The sequence below is a fragment of the Platalea leucorodia genome (genome assembly GCF_965183815.1).
Source record: "Platalea leucorodia genome assembly, chromosome: 1".
Classification (NCBI taxonomy): Eukaryota; Metazoa; Chordata; class Aves; order Pelecaniformes; family Threskiornithidae; genus Platalea; species Platalea leucorodia.
The window spans coordinates 157,208,682-157,232,280 of NC_138823.1; the positions used below are offsets into that span (position 1 = coordinate 157,208,682).

The 23,599-nt window shown below is 40.0% G+C and overlaps 1 protein-coding gene across 1 annotated transcript in view; it reads left to right on the top strand.

Moving 5' to 3' along the window:
- The window catches only part of DIP2C (disco interacting protein 2 homolog C), a gene marked incomplete at its 5' end in the record, with an annotated part of 324,759 nt that overhangs the window by 153,422 nt on the left and 147,738 nt on the right, over positions 1–23,599 (top strand). The window lies entirely within an intron of this gene.

Genomic DNA, 23,599 nt, shown 5'->3' on the forward strand with positions numbered 1-23,599 from the left:
CAGGAATAGAGTACGTTTGCATGTGGGTGTGAAGACTTGTGGATCTCCAGAAAATTAAAAAGCCATGTCAGTGGACTGCATAAAGCAACAAGGGAAGGATTTCCTTTCCTTGTGGGAGCTTTATTCTAAATCAGTGGTACCCAAGAAGCCCCTTCTGCACACATTGCAGGCCTCCATATGCCTGCTTAAGATAATTATACCTTCCTCAATGTTGCCTGCTCAAAAAACGGTATAAATTCTTATCGGTTTGCTAGGTTTTTTGTTTTAAGCAGAGGTTTTACAGCAGAAAAAGGCGTTCCCAGGCCTCTCTTGTTTTTGGAAAGAGCGAGGAGGTTTGCTCATGGATGCCTGTGTCAGACGTGGGACTTCCTTTACTGGTGATCCTGTGCCTGAGCATTTCAGAGGTGGCAGGGGATTTATCCTGACCCGTCTCGTCACTCAGCAGTGAGGGAGAGGGGCTTCCAGACTGGCTACCCACTGTATTTAACCACTTTTTTTTCTTTTTCTTCCAACCTTCTGACCAGTTCCTTGGGTGATCTTCCCGCAGAGCAGTCACGCTCCCTGTCCGCAGGCGTGCTTTCAGAGGCGCTGCCGTGGAGGCTCCGGAGACTTCCTCCGCAGACTTCAAAGGGCCTTTTAGAAGCCTCTTGTAATTTAAGCACTTGGACCGTTTTCCAACAGCCTTGAAATCCTTTATAATTGACTCAGCTGATTTTTTTGTTTTTTTTTTTATTTTTAGTGGGAGGGAAGAAAGGCATGGACAGAGTAAATATGTAGCAGTAATAAAACCCACAGATGATCCAGCTTCCATTACTGTCCCACCAGTCTATTCGTGCACTCAGCAGAGGTTGTGAAAGTGTTAAAGAAAGACGCTTATTGCATTGAAGTTTTTGAGTGTCCTCACAGCTTTGGTCATGCATGGAGAGTGCAACCACCTCCGTTTCATGCTGATGAAGTCTTCACATCAACCTGTGTTTTATATATATGCAAATACCTACAATCAAGCCAATTATATACGAGTTGCACATTGAACATCCTTTGCGGGGTGACCTGTCACAGCTGCCACACTGATACTGGCTGAAGCTGTCATGTGCTTTAGCGACTGATGAGAGTCACACGGGAAATGTTGTTTTTTAATTGAAAACTCATTTCTCAGAATTAGTACTGCAGTTCAAAAGATTTCTCATGATTACTGGTGCATGCATCTCACCATCACAAGTCTTTGTTTCATGGATTAAATCAACTTCCTTCTGTTGACAGTTGCATAGGAAATATTTTTTTCCTGGAATATCTATTTTTAAATTGGAAACTCAAAATAAGTAGGTCATACACAGCTTACTGTTTAGAATGCTTATATATATATTTAAAAATACACTAAATTATTTAGTTATGAGGTAAGATGAAACACAAGATGCCAGGGGAAAAAAATCTCATTACCTGCAGTGTCAACCAAGGAAGCTTTGAATTGCTTGTCTTTTAAATTAGTATCCTGCAGCTTCAGGAATATGTTCATATATAAAATGAACATACCTGTTAGTTTAGATTGCAGGTACAATGTGTGATTAACATGTACTTTAATTTATATTCTCCTTCATTTGCCAAAAGTACCCATGCTACTGCTTTACATGCATCAAGACAAATCATACAAATGTAGCAGGAATTGCTGTGCCTAATTCATATGATTTGTCTTCTTGCTTAAGGAAACGTTTGTGCCCAGAATGACATGAATATCCACATGTCCCTCCAACTCTCCACTTTTTGGGAGACTGAAAGCTTGAATTACGTCATCTCCAAGGGAAGGGGAGAAATTATTCCTTTGTGGAGACAACGTGGAGAAAACAGGCTGCTCTTTGTTGCTGCTCCTTCTTAAACTGAGTCCTGGCAGTTTGACATTGCTGTCCATGTAGCCACGTGACTCATTTCTTTTCGCCATTGACCTCACACACACTGATGAGGAGAGATGATGGAGGAGGCCCCAGGTGACAACCTTCTCGTGCACTCCAAACAGTCCCCGAGATCCACTACAGTGGTTCTTCTAAACTGGGATCTGCTGGGGGCTGCAGGCTTCTTGATGAGACTCCCTGGTTGATGACAGTTGATCTTTATCCATTTTAAGGAGAAGACAAGCCAGTGCAAACAGCAGCTTCTGCACTGTGCCATGGCTGAAAGCAGGTTCAGTAGAGGAGAGGAGCCAGGAGATCTGACAACTCCACTGCAACAGCTGTGCTGCATTGCTGAAATCGTTCATCTCATCAGTAGCCTGTCTCTGCTCCATCACCCACCAGTTATGGATGATTAGGGGAAAAATATAGCATATTTCAGGTATAATGTGATTCTGCCCCTCATAGAGCCTCCTAGTTTCTGAAAATGAGAGGCATAAGTCATTTTATGTCCGGTCCAACATATGTCTGGACCTCCTTTTTCTATAGATGTGAGTATTCCTTTTTGTAACTAATCTTACTGTTGTCCTTTACAACATGCTGGAGCAATCAGTTCCATATGGGAGTTACGTGCTATGTAGAAAAGCACTTATTTTTTAAAAATTTCTTTTACATCTGCTTCTTGATACTTTCCTTGGGGTACCTATATTTCCTATTTTGCTAAATGGGAAACCGTTGTATCGCCAAGTATCTGCTGTTCATGATTTTAAAGAAATCTGTCATATTTCCTGGAGGAAACTTGTCTTCATAGACTTTCAGTTTACAGAAATGTTTCCACAGGTCTGTTCATCCTCACTGTTATTATCTCCTTGATATGTCCTCTCAGAGGTGAGGTGACTGCCCCTAAGTACACCGCAGGATGGGGCTTACCACGAATTTGTATGATGTTGTAGGTATGAGGTTCCCCATTATCTCCTAATAATTCCTAGTATCTGTTTGGTGTTAGCTTCTGGTTACTTCTAATTATATTTCATAGGCTTAATCCCAACAATTCACTCTTCTTGAATTGCAGTGGGTACATTATTATATAAAAGAGATGAGTAGAGGTAATTTTTCATGTTTTAATGTTCTTTTGCCAGACTATGGTGTTTAGCACAGCTCAGTATTTAATGTCATTCTCTATGGAGGAGAGGTTTGAATGCAACCTCTTGGGACAGGCCCTTTCTTCCTTTCTTCAGAGAAGATGTGAATCTCTATCATGAATGGATTTGCTCTTCACCCTATAGCTTTTCCCCAACAAAAGCATGGGTGAGCTTGTAATGATATGCAACCAACCTTGCCAGGACTGCAGAAGAGCAGTGTCAGATACTAATCAAAAAGACCATGTAGGTCAGAAAGAAAATCAGTGAGGCCCAAGCAATTGTCAGCCTCTATACTTGAAAAAGATGTACAATCTCAGTCCAGCCAAACTCAACAGGCGTTTTCTAAGCTGTCTTTTTTGCTCATGTGGAACAAGCTGATTGCATAGCCTCGTGACCTGTGAAAGCAAGAAAGAGGGAACACAGGATCCATTAAATCATCAGAAAGGAGATCATGTTCTTAGGAATCTTCTACTTTTTTTAAAAGGGTAATTTAATAGAATGGGTAACACGCTACCTGGAGATCTACCTTCAGTTCTTTTCACTGCCATGGACTGCCTACATGACTTTTGGCAAGTCACACTTATTTTATTTCCTCATGTACTAAAATAAGTATAACAAGAAGATATGGTGCTATGATGTTGTTGATAATCACTCACTACTTTAGGTGAAAACATTAGAAATGGGATATTGCCACTGTCATATACAGAAAAGTAATGAAAATCATCCTGCACTCTGGCCTCAAACTGAAGGAGACAAGGGCTACTGCATATCAAACACCTCATCGAAATGATAGATGGGTAGATGGATGTGTTGAGCTGATAATTTCCATGGCTTTTGCAATATGTGGGCGGTATGTGCTTTGAGAAAGAATTTCATCAAAACTCCATCCCTGTGCCACTTAACAGGACCTATGTATGCGTGCAAATAAAAAAAGGTGAAATATTTTCTGTATTAGTTGCTTTAGGAAGGCGTACCGTTGCTTCTATCAAATTATTCGTAGTGTAGTTCCTTCCTTTAAAGAATGATTTCCCCCCCCCCCCGAATTTCCCTGTTCTTTCTCTGGAGCGACTAAAGGAAGATTTATGTAAAATGGTGATTTGCCATCGGTTTGCCTGTGGTTGGGTGCCAAGGAGGTAGGAGTTTGGGGATAAATCATCTTCCTTGTTTTTCTTCTTATGAGATAAAATTGTGATGAGTAACATGTCAAAGCCTTCTGCACCTATGACCAAGAGCTTCTTATGTGGGTTTGTGAAGTATGCAGAAATGTCTTTTCACTATCTAGAGTTTCATTTACTTTTTATTTAACATTTATTAAGTGCATCCATCTTATCCATGCTGAGTGTAACGTGGTCAAAAGACTTCTGTTGTTAGTAAAACTGGGAGGGGAAGTTAGAGGGGTTGCTTTGTGTCACGCCGTGGTAAAATTTGGAGTATAAATCTCAGTATTCACTCTGGAACTGGAACTAGAATGCAGTAGTAGTTTCTATTTTTTAGGAAGAAGAACATATAAATTGTATAGAGAGATTTACATAGGAAAACTCATTCACATCACAAAATTAAGTCACATTTTTCTAGGACATTAGCATTTATTTCTGTGGGAGCAAATTACAGATGCAAGTAACTACACAGCAGTACACAGAAAGCTGAGCTTTCAGAGGCTTTTTTTAAAGTCCGTACTGGGATTGCTGCTTGCAAGAAACAGAGGCTGTAGCTGAAAGATGAAATGTAATACTAAATTAGGTTTGTATAAACGAGAACGCAGCCAACCTCCATGTTGTCCAACGTAACATTGTTCGTGAAGCTTTGCAACCTTTTGAATTTTCATGAACAAAAGAGGAAAAGCGTTGTTTGCTGAGGTTTACAGATCTGCAGTCCATCTCCATCGCTCTCCTGAACTCTCTACCCATGCAGCTCATTTTTCTCAGCCAGAACCAAAGAATTCATCCTGTGTCTTGCTTTTAAATTTAAGAAGGGAGCAGCAGCAGAGCTCTGCTTTTAATGTCTTTCAGATCGGCCAGCTCAGCAGTGCCTGGAGTACAGCAGGAGCAGACTGAAGGTTATCTGCTTGTAGCTGAAAGAGAACAGGTTGAGGTTAAAAGGAGGAGCTGTACGTGGTTTAAATGCCATTTGGGTCCCAAGGTTACATCTGGGTTACGTCTAGGTTCCCCCTGTTCCTCCTTTCCTCGCTGTCCTAGAACATAAAGTAGTTTTGCTCTATTTCTGAGTTCACTATGGCTCTGTATTTTAGGCTTCCTCAATGTCTGACAACTGTAACGGGAATTTCCATTACTAATTTACTTATTTCAGTTTATTATGTTTAATGCATTAATTTATTATTTATTTATCTCTTTATTTTTGATATCTAATAAATATATAATGGAATGTATGTATTTATATTCCATTATTATATTACTTTCCACTCTTATCAGATAGCCAACGCAGCCCATATAGCTTTGCAGGAGGCTGCAGCCCAAGTTTTACCCGATTGTATTAGTCCTGTGTTGGTGGGGTACCCAGGTAAGGATCCTTCTAGGATTTACCACAGTTAGCAGATTTGCTGGAAACTGTGCAGGCACACTGTGTGGGAGCAATACGTAGTGAATCCATCTCTGAAGATCCACCAAGTAGATTAGCCATGCCCTGCGGTTGCTGCATGAGGAGGGAGCACTGCCAGGGTTCCTGCTTCAGGAGGATGATGAAGGGGAGAAAGGGTCACAAGGCAGACAGGTCACCGAGGTTCGGCTTCGTGTGGAACCTCGCGGTTTAAAGCAGTGCCTGCCTGCAGGTTTGGATGTGGAAGTTCAGCTCCTGTGTAATCCCGAGTAATAACATCACTGCGACCCAGGGGAGGCTCCAGCAGGGACCTGGCAAATTCTGAGATAAAAGCAAGCAGTGCCATTTTCTGTACGACAAAGAGATAAGGTCGAGAAGAGAGGACTCTGGAGAGTTGTGGGTGCGCTCTGGTATAGTCCTGAAGAAAGTACATTGAATTGATTCTTAAGGGGAAGAATAATTCATAAAGCAACAAGGAAGGTATCACACACTAAGTTTTGGAGGAGAGAAGGGGGTAGTGAGGCTTGGGACAGACCTATGGTAGTCTTGTGGTCAAAAAAATTACTGAGTTGAATTTCAGGGATGCATGTTGGGTTTTTATGTATTTTAACTAAGGTCTGTGTCCCACCCTGTAATCTTCACATGTAGCATTAAATACTTTGGCCTTATCAGGGCAGTGACTTCCCTTGGGAAATGAAGGATACCTTGTTATATCTCCTAATCGTGCATAGCAGGCATCCTTCTTATCTCACCCCTTTATATACTCTGAGAGCGGAAAGAGAGCGAGCGCTACTGGAATACATCTAGTATTCCCTACATATATGAGCAGAAGTGAACCCTGGCCTTGGTGTACCTGGGAGAAACATGGGCTTGTCTTTCATTACTTTTGAGTCCATGGTGAAGGTCATTCATCTGTCACATGGGAAAAAAAAAGTGATTGCTCTCCAGTGACTTCATTGATAAGGTAAAAATGAATTCAATCACCTTTTTGATTAGGTGACCAAAAGACAAATAAGATGAGCTGCTTTTTTCTGTAATTTCTTCATACATATGTATGCAGAGTGTAACTTGTGAAGTAAGCCATTATGCAGTGCCTGACTTTGCAAAAATGTGTGATTTTTAAGGGGTTATTTGACATACAGCTTGCAGAGGTTAAAGAGTAAAAGTGTATACACAGCCTGGTTTATAAAATTCAGGGCAAGTGTTTTTTCATAGTGGAGGTACAAATGTGCTGTTTGTTATTCTGCATTCTTTATATTACAGCGGTGCTCAGAAGCTGCAGAGTAAAGTGCTCTCCTGGGCTCTGTGTGACCCAACACGGCTCTGACAGCGCACCTGAAACTACAGAATAGGTCAGCGCTGAAACATGGTGGTTTCTCCATCTGAAGAAGTCAGAGTCTCAGTTTTGTAAATTAATATAATTTAACAGAAAGACATTCCAATGTTTGTTCCTAGGAGCTGTTAGCTTTACAGAAGCTCTTTTGGCAGGCGGGAACTTAACCCAATAAAAACATAGTAGTCAGTATATATTTTTTTTAAATTTGGACTTCCTTGTTGTTCATGCTCCTTCCCCTAGTCCGCCATTACCAGCAGTGGCCCACTGGTAGGTAAAGGTACCTACAGAGCCAAATTCACCCAGATTTTTCAAGGCATCAGCCAGTCTTACCTGGACATGCCTGCAGTATACATGACCCTAGTTGCTCTCGTATTTTGAGCCCTTTCAGCATTTACGAGTCCAAAGAGTTAGTGATTTTATGTTGTAGCATAATTTTGTGCAAAAGGAGGCTCAGAAACCTTTACATAAGACAAATACTTAAATACCAGTGCACATGCAAGTTGAAAAATGAAGGCCTTCAGGAATTTATTCCTCCAGTTTATTGAGATGGGTACTAGTTTCACATTGGTGCTCATTGATCTAACATTTGCATTTGACTTTTTAAAGTAATCCTGGATTTGTGCAGAACTCTTGCATAGGAGTACCATGTCTAAGGAAACCAGCACATATTTTGGATGTAGAGGCTTGGCTGCATTGCTTTTTAGATTTAAATGGAAGCTGTTCTGGGATTGTTTCTTCCAGCTTCTTAAATAAGAAATAAACTGATACTCACTGGGGAGAAGACGTGCTGTTGGTCTGTTTTGGACTGCTACATTGCTCTCTCTAGTTTCAGCTCTCGGGCCTCTCTAGTTTCAGTCCCCTGTTTTATATACAGTATGTGTATATATATATGTATTGCATTTCAGAGAAATAAAGAAACGGAAACCGTATATGCTTACCAGATTTAAAATCACAGAATACTAAGATATTTAGAAATATTTGTACATTAGCCACTACATTAACCACTTCTTGAAGAGAAATTGTAGGGAAGGAGTTAGTAAGAGTGTGGTGCATGTAATGTTATTTTTGCTGTTGAAAGATTTGGAACAGAATCCTAACAAGAACAAGAGAAAAAGGGATTCTTTCTTTTATTAGCTAAAGTCTTCTTTCTAACTTGACGAAGCAAAAATATGTCTTTGTCTTTGCAATCTCTTCAACTCTCTCATTCTTCTGGTTTTAATATTTTCAAACGAGATGATAGGCTTAGACTGAAATGGATGTTCAAACCACTCTGCTTCAATCCAGAGAGCGTTTTAGGGTAGCATAATGTTTGAAAAGAACCAAAGAGGTTGTGCTGTCCTAAAGAAAATGTGGTTTTTACATGAGAGCCCTTCAAAGTCTGAACGAGGTAGCCAAGGCAAACAGAAGGGGAATGTAAAGCAGAAAAAAACAAGCGACCAACAGAATAACTCAGTCCTAATGACGACATAATGATTGATGGTACTAAAATCGCAAGCATCATAAGGGAAGCTTTTATTAATATAGAAGTGTATGTAATATAGATTTAAAGAATACATACAATATTATAAATTTTAAAGAAGTTTTGTTTGTATTCTGATGTATGCAGTACTCCAAACATGTTCTGTGTGAGATCTGTGTGTCAGGATGAATAATTTTTGTTTTTCTTTTAAACCTCTGGCCTTGGACTGCCTCAGTGCTTAACCTTACTGTAAATTCAGATCGTCAGGTTTTCTCAGTTAAATGTTACTTATCTCTGCTTTTGGGAGCTGATAATATGTTGTGTAAAACTCACTGTGGGATAAAGGTTCGTATTTAGGGTTTTTTAGATGGAAGCAGTCACCTCAGTAGAGAGACGTGAACATGGGTGTCAGTAGTTGGGGTGAGTGGGCAGCGCTGTGCAGGGCTGGTGGCTGGGAGCTGCAGACTGGGAGCACTGGGAAGCCATGGGCTGGAGCATCATGCTGAGTGCTTCTCCCTGCGCTACCCAGCGCCTTGCCTTACCCGCGAGGGAACCGGCCTGTCGCTGTGATAGCGGGATGAGAATGATGAATGGTGTGGAAAAAATCTGTATCTGAAGTGTGTTGAAAATCTGGAATTAATTACCTTGCAAGGAGCCAAATGAGGAGGAACTGACAGAAGTGTGTCAAATAATGAATGCTGCAGAGAAGGTATGTTATGAATTTTTTATGGCAGAGGGTAGGGGGATATTTAATTAACTTAAAAGTTGGCAAATTCACACCAAGTGTAATTACATTGTGGAATTAATTCTTCATAGAAAGTTATTGAGGCCAAGACTTCAGCCAAGACTTGAGCAAGATTCAAAATGGGATTCCAGGTTTATTTGGGCAGCAAAAGATCCTCTGAGTTGTAGCAGTGAATGCCAGAAGGTTTTTGCGATGTCGTGCTCTGAGGTTTCGGTGAGTCTCTAATAGCTTTTGATCAAGTGACACGGTGAGGAGAAGGAGGATAGATTATTTACATTTTCCACTTCAACCTTTTTACCTTACTCTGTCCTCTAAGTAGCAACAACCTTAAGGGCTGAAAGATATGAAAGAGCATTGGAAGGGATCCAGTGTGACCATTCCTCTGTTTCTGACACTGGACGGGATCCAGTGTGATCATTCCTGCATTTCTTACACTCTTCCAGCAGTAAAAATTAGTAACTACCTCTTCAGACATCCAAAGCATGACGTTATTAGAGATGTGGCAAAAGCCATTATTTGTTTTCTGGAATACACAAAGATGCTGTATTTTCCCATCTTGCACATAAAGGTTTTCAGATGCCTCTCACTATTTTAATCATATAAGTAGGGTGGGAATCACCTTTTACTTAATGAAAGCATCTGATTCTAGTTGTGCTGTCCATGTTTGAATTATAAAAATGAAGATCGTAGTGAAAATGGAAACGTTCAGATGGGGAAATGGGCTTTGCAGTGCTACCATGATAAGAAATCATACAGCAGTGGTGACATCAGATGAAAACCACGAGGCATTCCCATGGGGGCCAGATGGTGAAACTTCCCAGATTGTGTGCAGAAGGGAGCAGTTGCAAGGTCTGATGTCGGCCTCGGCCCTGGAAAGCCTTTCCTGAACAGCAGCTGATCCATGAGGATGTTAGGATGAGCAATAGCTGAGATTGCAGATGATTAATAAAGGTAAATTAAAAAAGGATGATAAGCCTTGTGAGCGTTAAACAGCAAAGGGGTGATTAAAGACCTTTGCAATGCAGCTCTAGGGTCATCAGTTCTGAGTGTGGCCAGCCAGGGCCCAAGTGGTGCGTGGCCACCCGGACACGGCCACCCACGACCTGAAGCAGAGGCGAGAAAAGAATGAAGATCAGTGAAAATGTGATTCTGACACAGCCTGACTGCATCAGAGCCCACTGGAAAGAAGGGAGGAATGAGTAAAATACCAAGTCTGGATAAGAAATAAGCAGAAGGAAATAAAAGCAATGCTTGTGCCTAGTATTTCAGGATTATCAAGTTATTTCTTAAGCATTACCTGGGCCACCAGCTGATCTGAGTGGGTGTATTCCTTTGCTGATGTGGACTTACAGTCAGAGGAGGTCTGTTTGGACGTATGGGTCTGCCGGCACAGGACAGCAAGCAAAGGTGCAACTTCAGCTGCTACTTCAGCCATGGCTTTGTCAGGTTTAAGTGGATAGTTGCCCGCCCAGTCTGGACACTCGGATCAGCAGTTTTGGCAGCTAAATAGGTGCTTGAAGACACAACTGCAGGACTGAGGATCTTGGATTTCAGTGTACAAGTTGGAAGGCTGATAGCTGCTGTGTGCATGTGGTCACATGCATTTCTGTCCAAAATAATCTACGTGTACATGCTATCTGAATTATGCTGAAAGTGTTTTGTGTATATTTACAAGAGGTTGTAAATCCTACCTTAATTCTTACATTCTTAATTTCTTTAAAATGGCTACCTTCCCAGGCTCGGCTAGTCCTATTTCCTAGCTAGGACTTAATAACAAAGTATTAAATGAGGTCTCTTGTTTCTTTTCTGCATGTTAAGTAATCTTTATTGGCACTTCTAAAGTATAGCTGTATTGTGATCATAAAAACAAATAGTCTGATAGCTTTTGTAAGGTACGTTATTGGTGTTCCTTCGGTCCTCAGGCTGGCATGTTTGCCGATTTGCCTACTGATTCACAAAACGAAGTAAGCCACAACGGGAGTTCCTGCAAACCAGTGAATTAAGAAACATTTGCGATAGTAATTAGCTACCTGTCAGCTTGTGACAATTGAAGAACAAGAGTAGAACGATATCTGTTTTGACATACCGATGCATTCACGGGCTTTCTCAAAAACTTCTGCTTCCAAACCACCAGCCCTTTCCGTGAAAGCCAAACTCAAGTGCTGAACTTCATCATCTTGGAAAATGACCTTTACTAACGCCTGCGTGTTAGAAAGGCATTGCTAGTTTCGGCTTCATAGATGAAAATGAGGACCACTCAGTAAAAGTGTGCTTGCTTTTATTTTATTAAGTATAGCTATGATTTAATTCCAGCTTTCTTTTTTTTTTAAAGAACTCTATGTTGCATGAAAGAACATAACAAAGATGTGAAAGCAGTGGCTTCTTTCGTGTTTGAAATATTTTGTCATTCTTGAAATCTGAGGGAAAAAGCTACAGAAATCACAGAATAACCTTATTAACATATGAAATAAATCATGAACTGAGGACGAAAAGACACATCTGCTTGCCACAGCATATTTCTATATCTTTATCAAGAGTAGTTGTAAGCTGGAAATGGAGAAAAATAAGAAGGATGAGAGTACGGAGATCTGCTTTTCCAGCTGCATAGAAGTGTGTGGCTCGGACCTAGCGGGAGCATGCAGATTTCCAAGAGCCATATTTCACAGGCACTGGAGGGTAATGCCTCCTATGAGAACAGCTGCTGTGTGCTAACATCAGTATGAGCTGTCACATTAGGTCTATAATAATGTCACAGACCTTTAGGAGCCTTCAGAGGTGCTACAGCAGGGAAAAAATAGAATTCTCAAATATTGTGAAAGCTGTGGAGAACAGGGACATCGATTGTGTCTTGAGGTAATTGAAGGTATGCAACTATTTTTCCTTTCGAGTTGTTTTGCAGGCTTAAGAGAGTTAGGATCTGAGTCAGCCTTTGGGTAATAGAAGTCCTTGAGTCAAAGGATGCATATTTTCAGTGCTTCATAAATACTTTGCCCACATAACAGGAGAACAGCGAGCTGCTTTTGGGCTTTTCTGTTCTTTGAGTAACACGCTTGGAATCGAGTTGAGTAACCAGATGATGTTAATTCATCTTGCTTTTTGAGGTCCTTCTGGAACAAAATGGGGAAATGGCATGAATACATTTTAAGTTATTTCTTTTAAGAGTGGAATTTCAGTACTTTGGTTCATGCAGAAATTATGCTAGTGACAGTTTTGAAATATAGTTTTTTACATAGAAAAGATGAAGTGATCTTGCACCTTATTAACATGTATTGCGGTTTGTGTATTGCAGATGCCTTTAAACAGCTGTTTGTTTTATCGTATCTGGCTGTTGGATCAAATAGGCTGTCAACAAAATGTATTTTAAAATATCAGCCTAAATTGCATTTGCAAGCTGTGAAATAAGGATTAATTTTTTTGATTTCTTGAGACCAGAGACAGATTTCATTTACTCTGTATTACCAGGACAGGCATTTTCTAATATTTATAATTGGAGATAGGTCAATTTGTTCTGCATACATCTTCCTTAGTTTTGAGGCCCAGATCTGGTTAAAAATCAGAACTGGGTTTTCTTTGAATTGCAAATTAATTGCAGTGAATATTTAGTTATCTCAGGTCAGTAGGAAAACAAATACTTCCAGGAACTGTGCAGTTTGGGAAGCCTTTATCTTTTCAGAAACAGTTTGGATAGTCGTTATTATGTATTAATAACAACAGAAGAAAAAAAGTTTAATTTGCTGGAGTAGGCAACTAGATAATATCAGCACTAGAATACTAAAAGCAAAAGTACTGGTGGGGGAAAGTCCAGTGGCAAGAATTTGTAATTCTCAAACAATAAGTGGCATTATGAGACCTACGAGTAGTGACTAGTAATGAAGTTTAGGAATGGGAAGAAAAGGTGATCTGAGCCACATGTCTAATTTTAATGGAATGGGATACTTCAGGTGCATTTTGAAAGAAATTTAGTGAAAGACAGGAAGGTAAATGGAAAACTTGATAAAATACGACCTGAGTTATCTTTGATAAGATAGGCTGTACAAGACTGGCCTGATCTCTTGCTTTGTTAAGGTAGCTCACTTTTTTAGACAAATGAAGTTTGTCTACCTGGAGGCCAGGAAAGCCTGTGGTACAGGGTTAAATGGAAAAGAATTGTTTCAAGTTGAAAAGATGCAGAGCAGTGGAAAAATTGCAAAAAAGGTAAAGAGAATGCTGTGACAGCTTGGAATAAAAATAGGAAACCAGATGAATTTGGTTCCAGATGGAGCTAAATTGTTTTCTGAAGGCATTTGACATGCTCTTCTGCAATACAGGGGACTGGACTCAGTGACCCAGAAGTTGCCATGTACCTGTCTGACACCTTTTAAGATCTCCTGAAGGATAAGTTTAGTAAAATGGGAGGTCAGTTTTTCTTCAAATGAAAGAGAGCAGTAAGGTTTATGAATAAAAGTATAGTCCTTCCCTCCACAATGCTGCTTTAGTGAAGGCATCACTTTCAGGTTGCTCCTCTTATTCCGCGTGCAGCCTCCGTGTTGTGTCTCCCCGGTCAGCAGTTCGCCACCGACCCGCTGCGGGACAGAAGCAGTACTTAGGTGATCTGCTTTGGAGCTGGTGTCTAATGTTGTGCTAAAGTGATGTTCTGAGGTACGAAATTATGAACGAACTTCCTTGGAACGACAGCATCAATATGTATGTACTATGGTGTTACAGTTCAGAAATTTCTGAGTGTGGTGTTTTCTGTTTCTAGCAGTAATACCAGAATTACTTTTCAACTGTGTGAGAGAGAGAAGAGTAACACCATTTTATACCTGTTTTGGGTTTTTTGCACTGTGGGATATGGGTGAGAGAATGTTGATTAGATCCATAAGGTGCACCTGAATGCTAACTCTTGCTGTGTCTAAGTTGTAACTGCTCTTCCGCTTAGTGAAACCTATGTTCCCAGGTAAAATAACATTAGGGTCCATCACAGCCATCCTAGCAAGAACGTAATTGAAAGCCAAGAAGAAATACTGCAGAAAGAGGTGTGGTTTTGGGAAATTTAGGTGGCTTACTCTATGCTGTGGACCATCTCCAGCCAGTCTCACAAAAATACAACTGGAGAAGATGCCTTCATTTGATGCACATGTTAGAGCTAAACTAAACTCCCTTTCTCCTCCAGAGGAGATTTGAAGCAACATCTCACCTCTTAAGTAAATCCATAGATAACCATCTTTCAGAGGACATTCTAAGAAGGGAACTCTAAATAAAGTAATTTTATTTTGCACAGAATAGTTAGAAATCTGCTGAGACAGAGAAGATGTAAGCAACTGTTTAATGTTGTCGCTGGAGCGCTCATCACTCAAGAGGAAGGGTGTTCACTTTGATCTGCTGTTCTTGCATAGCAGGATGTTGGACTGGGTGTCTGAGGAGGTCATGCCCTTTTGTATGCTTTTAAAATGAATATGTTTGTATATTTATATTTTCTTTTAAAGAAACTAAAGTTATTTTACTCTTGTTTGGACGCTTGAATAAAGAACGAGAGTTACTGGTGCCTGGATGGAGGTAACAGGGGTGTGGGTTAGGTTGTTGGGAGAATTGCTGATCAGAACTTGTAGATGTCTGAAGGCTTCCTCGAGCACCACATAACATGGTTCACATTAAGTACGCTTGAGCACTCAGCTTATGGTAGGGTTGCATCTCAACTGGTGGAGATACGAAAGCAGATGATGGGTATATCAGGCATTTATGGGCAATAAGCATTTATGATTCTTGAACGCTGGAGTTTGTGATGGAGGGGGTTGAATTAAAGAGTAGTAGGAAGTAACTTATTAACTGGACTTAGTAAAAGTACTATCATTCAACAGAAAAATGTGAATATTGTCATGGAAGACACTTATGTTCCCTTCATAAATGATTACTTTTTTTTTAATTCTTCAAAATCATATGTGTCATGTAACAAAACATGGTGTACTAAAATGGTAGACCAGATTATTGAGCTCGATGATCTCCCAAGTGATGCATTTTTAAAGACATTATGGTCACTCAGCATAGTCATTATGGTAATTCAAGTCCCTGTTCACAACTACTTACAATTCCCCAATATTCTTCCACAACCATTAGCGGTCTTCTGATTGTTTGAACAGGAGTATTCCTGCTTCAGTTTCCCTGGTGGTAGTTAAGAAATCTGGGCTTTTCTGCGTTTGCATCCAGCTGACAAAGTATGTGGAAATTTGCATTTGCCTGAAGGGTTTTATTTTTGCCCAGAAGAGGTTCTATTTTTACAAAAACTGTGGGAAGAGATTTGGACATTTTGGCATTCTAATACTATAGTACAACTGCTCTAAATACCTATTTTTTAAATCAACGTAATGTCTTTAACCCACATTAAGGTAAAATAAAATTATTTTAGATAGTGCTGAAACACTTCTACTATTGACTAGCTTAACTAATCTCAAACACAAAAGCTTTATGGTGAACCCAAGTCAAAAGGGAAGAAGTTGCAATGTATCAGGTAAAAGCTGTTCTTTTATTTTTTTTCTGGCATATGAAAATAGCAGTTCCAGATTTCTGTTCTAAATTGAAATTTGGGAAGAGCTCTGCAGTCATACTGTGGTGCATCAAAAGACTGGAAGCAAAATTATGGATGACGGATTTAGAAATCTGTAGCTTTTTAGAAGATTTGCATTCTCTTCCAAGAAGATTAACCCATTTGGACTTTTTTAGTTAAAATTAGTAATAGTCGAAGTAGTGAAAAAATAAGTAGTTAAAAATACAAGGTCACAAGCAAGAGAGTTTTTTTCATAGGCTGCTTCCTAGAGAAGTGGCAAAATAAGAAATTTCCCTATTAATCAATTTTATCATTTTACTTAGGTATTGCAGGTTTTTCCTTTTGGAAAGCCTGGGTATATTCTTCGGCCCAGAGGAGGAAATATGCTTACAGACTGGTTCAGATGATGTATTTTCGATTTTGTTTTATACATCTACTGTACATTCCTCCTTCAGGATTCCTTCTCCTCCCATTTTTTTTTCTCCAAAACATTTTCAAGGGCTGGGAAAATCGGGACACAAATTTGTGCAGTACCCAGTGCAGCGCAGCATTTGTGGAAATGTCTTATTTGCTCTGAACTGTAAATTCTAAATAATGATAAGTGGAATTACTGCTGTAATTATCTTTCTTTAGGGAACATTTCTAACTTGAAATATAAAGCCTGTCTATTAAATAACATTTATCAGGAATGTTTCCTTAGGCATACTTTTCAGAATTGTATTTTATTTTTATCTTGAGCAAGATCTGACTCTGCACAGTTTGTGTTGGAGACAGGGAGAATAACTAGAACAGGCAAATGCCTCATAGGCAACAGGAAAGCGAGTGGAGAGATGAAAAATGAGCTTCCAGCAGCTGCAAAAAGGATATACACTTCAAGGGTGCCCTATAAGCCTTATAAAGCAATAAAGGAAGGAAAACAACATTATGAAGGGTCCTAACAGCCATAAAATTCCAAAAATGGCAAGGATTGCTTTCATTATATAAAGTGTTCGTTAAAGCTTTAAATAATGAAATAAACTCTTGACACTGAGAATGGAAACCTTCACTGTTCAACCAGCCTCTGTTTACTTTACAATAATCCAAGCCATAAAAGTAGTGCGGCACAAACACTGCATTCTGGGGGAGCTCCGGGATGCCCGAGGACCACACAGTTCTCCGGCTTCAAAGGCGCGGGGTCTCCAGCAGCACGCCCGGCCCCTGGCCTGCCGCCACGCCGCTGGCCGCCGCCGCTGGTCCTCAGCTCGGCCCAACGGGAGAAAGTCTGAGTCAGAAAATCCCCAGGATTGTTGTCATTGGCTTAAATTAGGTGTTTGGGGGTTCTTTGGGGGGGGAGGGGTTTTGGTTGGGTTTTTTTTTTTTGGCTTTCTTCTTTCTTTTGAAGCCCAGGAGGATTTTGGGTATTGGAAAAATGTGCTGAAGACTTTGGGACCAGAAAGTAAGTGGGGAAAGTCATGAAGGGGTCTTCTGGGATTCGAGGTGGAGATACTCAAGAATGTCTTCTATGTAAAATAATTTACTACTCACTTAATTGTTTTAAAATGTAGAATTTGAATTAAAACTAAGAACTTAGCAGATTATACAACAGATATTTGTCTAGCAAAGAATGGGAAGAAAGTATTTGTTTTGAACAGGAATACTTTTAAAATTCAAAAGACCTTGTATCTGTTATTTTAGCAGTGCTAATATAGTTTATCTTATCTGTTAATAGCATAATCTGTTTAAATATTTTTTCCTGAATTAGAAGCCACTTCAGAAAACATTATAAGCTGTAAAGTACACATGGAGCCCTCTTCCTTGTCTGTCATTGAAAGTCAGCCATTTTCTGCTTTGCTTGCAAAATACAGGAACAAAATGTATCCTTGGGGGAAAAAAAAAGAATTCAGCTATATGTGGGTAAAATTATCATTGAAACCTTCAAGCTACAGTATACTCCCCTTAAAGGCACTTGAGCTGTACTGTAATTTATGATACTGTTTGCAGTAGAAGTGTGGGATCCCATTAATTTTTCTGCCCAGTGCCATAGTTTACCATTTGTTTCTTCGTCATAGCTCTGAGTAGTTTTCTAAGCTGCTCATGAGGTTAAACATCTTTTTTAAAAGACAATAGAAAAGAAAATGGCTCCTGATATATATTTTTGTGTTCACGTACGTGTTACATGAGATATATTTGTGCAGTTTTGATGTCTCTGTACTTGCACTATCCAAAATGAAATCCTTTGTCTCTTGGCATATTTTTGGGAGACCAGACAGGGAGACTGTCTGCATCATGAGTGGGAGAAGTAAATGAGTCACAGTTCTCTTTATGAGGAGCTTTGTTTCATTCAAATCCCTCTTGCCAAGATGCTGACACTGAATTTGAGTCATCAGCAATAAACAAGTCATACAGAAAATTGAATCTTTAGAGGGCAGAAAATCATGGGCAAAGGAAAGGCACTCACCGGTGAGCTCTCTGTTAGTCTGTGTTTGAGAGGAGTTATTGATTGCATTATTTCCCGTGGCAGATTTTTCCATAAGTGCCTTAAACTAATTCAAAGTCCCAGTCTGAAATTTCATTTCGAAACATGCGTGTGTAGTGAAAACCAGCAGCATCAGTCAGGCTTCTAGATCACTGAAAATGAAATTGAGTTTTCACCGCACTGAACAAGGTGATTGTAGTCCCTGGTTTTGTCATTAGCTTTTCACCTGTGCTGTGTCCTAAAAGACTGAGAGCAGTAAGAAGTACTGGCATCTTCCAGGAAAAAGGAAAGATTTGGTGAAATTTATCTTGGGTTGGGTTTGGTTTAGTTCCCCCCCCGTATAATGCAATTATCCTTTGCTTGAATAAATTTACATTGTATATCATGGTAGCAGTCCATGAGGACTGGACATGTTTGTGTTCAGGAAGTGATAATAGATCAGCTAATATATATTTCAATTGAAAAGGAAACTTTTATACTGTATTGACTTTAGCAGTTTACTTTCATGAAGGTAGCACAGCACCTTACTTGTCTATGGTACGAGCGTTTCTAACCACTCTCAGCTTTTGAAGTTTAAGTGCTTTAAAGAAGGGTGGTAATGGACAGATTTTTCATGTGGAAGTATTTTGACATTTAATAACCCTCCCACTAACAAAATGCTAAAAAGTCAATATTTTGCTGATTACCTAAAATGTGCCTTTTTATTATTTTCATTTTAAGGTGTAATTCTGTAATCAGTCTAGGACGTGACATATAAATGGATGGAGCTCACTCATGGAAGGGCCAGGAGAGGGGATAGGATAAGAGGAATGACTTCAACATTTACAGGAATTTCTTCCTCCTCAAAATGTCTTGTACAACGTGGGGTGTCCCAAGGGGCTCTCTGTTACCTGGAGGTCCTTCCTCGCTGGCGATGAGCGTGTGTGCTGTGCTTGCCTTGCTCTGACCCGCCTCCCCCGGCTTCGCCACATCGTCTTTGTAAAGAGGCAGAAATCCAACACTGTTGAAGGAAAGAGAAAAATAGGGTAAATTTTCAAAGAAAACGGAGGGTATAATGCAAACAGCAGCAGTTGTGGTGAGCAGAGTCGAATGAACTTACACTACAGCGGGGCTTTGCTAATATAGCTACAAAATACTTGTTGTCTTTGAGCGCCGATGTAGGAGAGCATTGACATCTGCAACTCGGGAAGTTGCAGGAACAGGGGCACAAATCACAAATATAGAGGTGGGAATAGGATTATGGAGTGCCAGAGCCCTGGTCCGGTACTCACTCAACCGGGCAGCCTTCATCCTTGGAGGGTTGGATGGTCTTTCGTTTGTCCTCTCCTTTTCATTGCAAAAGTGGCATTTTCCCTCTTGTGCCTGAAGAGACTCCGGAAAAGTAGAAATAAGAAATGAACTTGTTTTGCAGCAAGAGGATCAGTGTACTGCATGCCTGTTGTTCAGCAGTCCTTGACAGTCGATTTTAAATATAGATGGGGAAAAAATCAGGGTAAAATTCGCTCACTCTTGGTGACTTCAGATCTCTCAGGCTCATGCTTTGCTCTTCCCTGCTGACACCCCTCCGGGGTATACATCTGTGGCCCTCCGATGGTGGAAACCTGACAAATCACCAGTGGAGATGAGGAGAAAAAGAGCAACATGTCCAGAGGAAAAAAACCTGGAGAATGCTGATGCAAATAGGAGGCTGAAAACCTTGAGTGCAGTGAAGTGAATGCAGCCTGGGAGGAAGGGAGTGAGGAGGAGGAGGAGAAGGGCCTGGGGACCAGCTGTGGGATGACGCTGAGAAGCAGCGAAGCAGGGCAGAGTGCTCCAGAGCAGAGCCAGGGCTAGGGGATGGGGCAAGAGCCAAGGAAGGAGACAGGCAAACAGAGCACAGGGCTGCAGGGAGCTGCTAAACTGAGGTGCCACCTTTCAGCTGCCTGACGTTATGTGGTGGTGTCTTGTCCCAGGGACACCCGTCCCCGAAGCTCCCTGCAGCCATGTGCTCCCTCTGCTCCTGCATGTCCTTAGTGCTGGAGTCTTTCCATCATCCCTCCATCCACGGCCTGGCCTTTTTTCCTATAATCCCCTGCCAGCTTTGTCCCCTGCTTATACCGGCTTACCTCCCGGAGCTGTGCTGTGCAGCATTGCAGCGTGGCTTGGAAATGCCACACAACAGTAGGCAAAGGTGTCATGAGAAGAAAGCTAGAGAGAGATGCAACGAGGAGGTCGAAATGTCCAGGGGCTTTGAAGAGTTTGTTCTTGTAGGAAATAGAAAAGCCAACACGTACTGTCTGCTCAAAAGACGTTGTGGGTGAGACCCTTTTCCCTCCTGTCTTTTGAGTTGGACTTTGAATGCATGCAGCAAAGTCCTGAGAGTCTGCTGGCTTCTCAAGAGAGGAAGGTTAATTAAAAAGGGAAATGTAGCATAAATCCTGTATTCTCATGGCAAGGAAGTATAGTTTAGGTAATCCTGTTGATATTCTCCAAAAGCCAAACTTAAATTCAATATTGTACTGTGGAAGAGCATGAGTTAGGTGGACCTAACTGAAAAGAGGTTTGTTCCTCATAGGATACTTGTAAAATTATTGCATTAATTTGCAAAGGAATGAAGGACGCAGACCAAAGGTCTTAATGCTGTGTTTAAAAAAATGAGTGAACGGTAATGGATGATGAGAGCAGAGTTTAAGCTCACTTAACTTTTGGTGAGCTGTGTTTAGCATATATAAGGAGCTTATACAATGAGTTCAACATAGCTTTGAAATGCCATAGTTTTGCATATATTGTAATAATATTTTAATGGTAATTCAGCTATTGTTCATATTCTGAAGTCAGTCTACCTGAAAAAATACAAATTAATACAAACAAACACCATTAATCCTGATAAATAAAGGGCTTTTGTGCACTTCCGCAGACTATATGATACAGTTAACTTCCTTCCACCTCAGAATGGTAATAGTGATGATACAATGAACATTTTGGTGATTTTATATTTTGCTTTTACATGTTTTTTAGATTTCATTACCAGGGCAATGGTGGACATGATTATAGAAAGATTACTGATAATTCTAAATGATTTTGCTGTTTGCTGCTGGGAGTTGAAATATTTTCATATTAAATTGTCTCAAAAAACCATTTTATTGGTGATTTTTTGGTGGAGACAGTGGGCTTGGGAAGCAGTCATCATTGTTCCTTCTCAGAATAATCCTTAACATGGTGAACTTCAAAAGAGTGAGTCTGGATGCTGATTTGAATGAAAACTTATTATTGACAGGAGATAACACTTGGTCGTTATCTTTCCCACTTCGGTATCAAAGAAATGGCTTGTCCTCTGCATTTCTTCCCATTAAGGACACTGTAGGTTTAGCAACTAGTGGAAGAAACTTATATTGCAAGAATGGGCGCAGGTTTCATGAGCAATGTCTGGAATGTATAGCTTGCGATATGGATTTCCATGTGTATGTACTGCCATGCGTGTGGAAGAATAACCAATAGTTAACCACCTATTGTTAATAGTTTTATATTTACAATGGCATTGCCAGCTCGCACATACCACAGGGGAGCTGTGGTTCTCCATAGGAGATTCCTGTTTTCCTTTAAGAGCAATAGTAAACTAATAAAATGAAATTTTTATTGAAATCGAGATGTGTCTGGAATGCATAAGAATTTGGTATTGATGAGCACAGTAAATTAATGGCATTTTGTTTAGCAAAACTTTAAAAGAAAAATTTGTTCATATTTTATAATTTTCAAAGAGAAATAAACACATTTTTTCATTAAAACATTTTAATGAAGTGGTATCTAGAGTTACTGTCTGGTTTGTGAGAAGCTGGTGATTACAATGGAGAGGGAGCTTGTTTCACTAGTTTGAACACATGCCAGAAGTATTCAAAATGGGAAGACATGTGCTTGAAGAGTCAGTGGGTTTGAACTTTAAAGGCTTAGGTCCTCTTGCCAAGTCTGCCACTTCTTCCCTGGGTAAATATGGGACAGTTATCATTTGAAGTGCTTCACTCTCACTTTCCTCGTTTAAAAACACAGATATTTTAGTTGACTTCTTTTGTAGAGCAGTTTGAGATATGGTAGTGAAGAGGATAGGTGTTATTTTAAGCACTGTTTTTAACCAGGGGCGAGAGGTTGGCTGAGGACACTGGCAGAGAGGCTTGGAGAATTTTGCCTCCTTATTGCTTATTGGAACCATCCCCAAGAAAAGGTCTTTCATCAAGGAACAGCATCCAAAGGTGTTTTCATGTAGTTACTGATTTCAGACTAACCCACAGGAAGCTCTGTCTATACATTGGTGATGATTTAGCATCCATTCACCAGAGCAGCTGGGATTGAAATGAGTATGTAGTTCTCTTGGCAAATGGTCTCCTTAGGTTAAGGTTGAACATAGGGATGGAAGAGCATGAACAGACGCGCATTGCAGTATCTAGCTGGACATTACCGCCAAAGCTCCACTTCTTTCTGCGGTTTATGCCCTCCTAAGCCATCAACCTTTTACAAGCATACAAGTCCAGTGTTGCAACTCAACTTTAACTGCATGATGAGTCTCACAATAGCAGATATGCTTATTGGAAGGGCAGGGAATATGGTGTTATTTCAAAAATATTATAATTGTAAAATCTATCACTCTTTTTAGCATCTGAAGTAGCTTGTATTGAATTTAATACACACGTATATATGTATGCATCTGTGTTCACACATTTGGAAGGAAGAATCTGGATATTTTAATTATACATGAATGAGTATTTTAATCATTAAAGGTAGATCTAGAGCTCCAGAGCTAGGACTGTATCACAACTTCAGTGCCAAACCTCTCCTGAACTCTAACAAGACTAAAAGTATATATTTTGTTTTACATACCTAATTATCTATCTAATAACTTTCTTGTAGGAAACTTTTACAGAAAAAATATTTTTTATCCTTTCATTAAAAAAAAGTTATCTGAGGAAACTGCAGACACAGTGAAGAGTCTTGAATTGAATTTATGAAATTCAAACATTTGTCTCCAAAATTTTTTTTTAGATTTAGTCGGAAAATCAGACAAAGAGTCTTTATGCTACTATTTTCTAGTGGATCTGTGGTAGATTTGGTTTGGTTTGGTTTTGTTCCTCTCAGTACTGCTTAGAAATCAGCTAAAACATTTATATTGCGGAAATGATATAGCAGCAGTTTCCAGTCTTTTGTGCCTTACATGCTTGATTAGAAAAATCCCATTAATGATAGAAAATGCTAATCAGCGATGTGTTTTGCCAGCCACCACAGGCCCACGCACTCCATATAATCCATTGTTTATTAACCTAATGAAGGTCATTGTAGCTTTTGAAAGCTTGTGTGACAGCATCTCAAAATGGTTTTAAAACTCTGTGCTGCTGGACTCTGGTGCTGGAATAAATCAAGGCTGGGTATTTACTTGTCAGGATGGCTCTGGCGTAAATGAGTTTTTTCTGGGTGGAATGATCATACTGTGCTTTTCATTTGTTCATTATAATTGTCAAGACAGACAAACAGTGCAGTGGTGGCT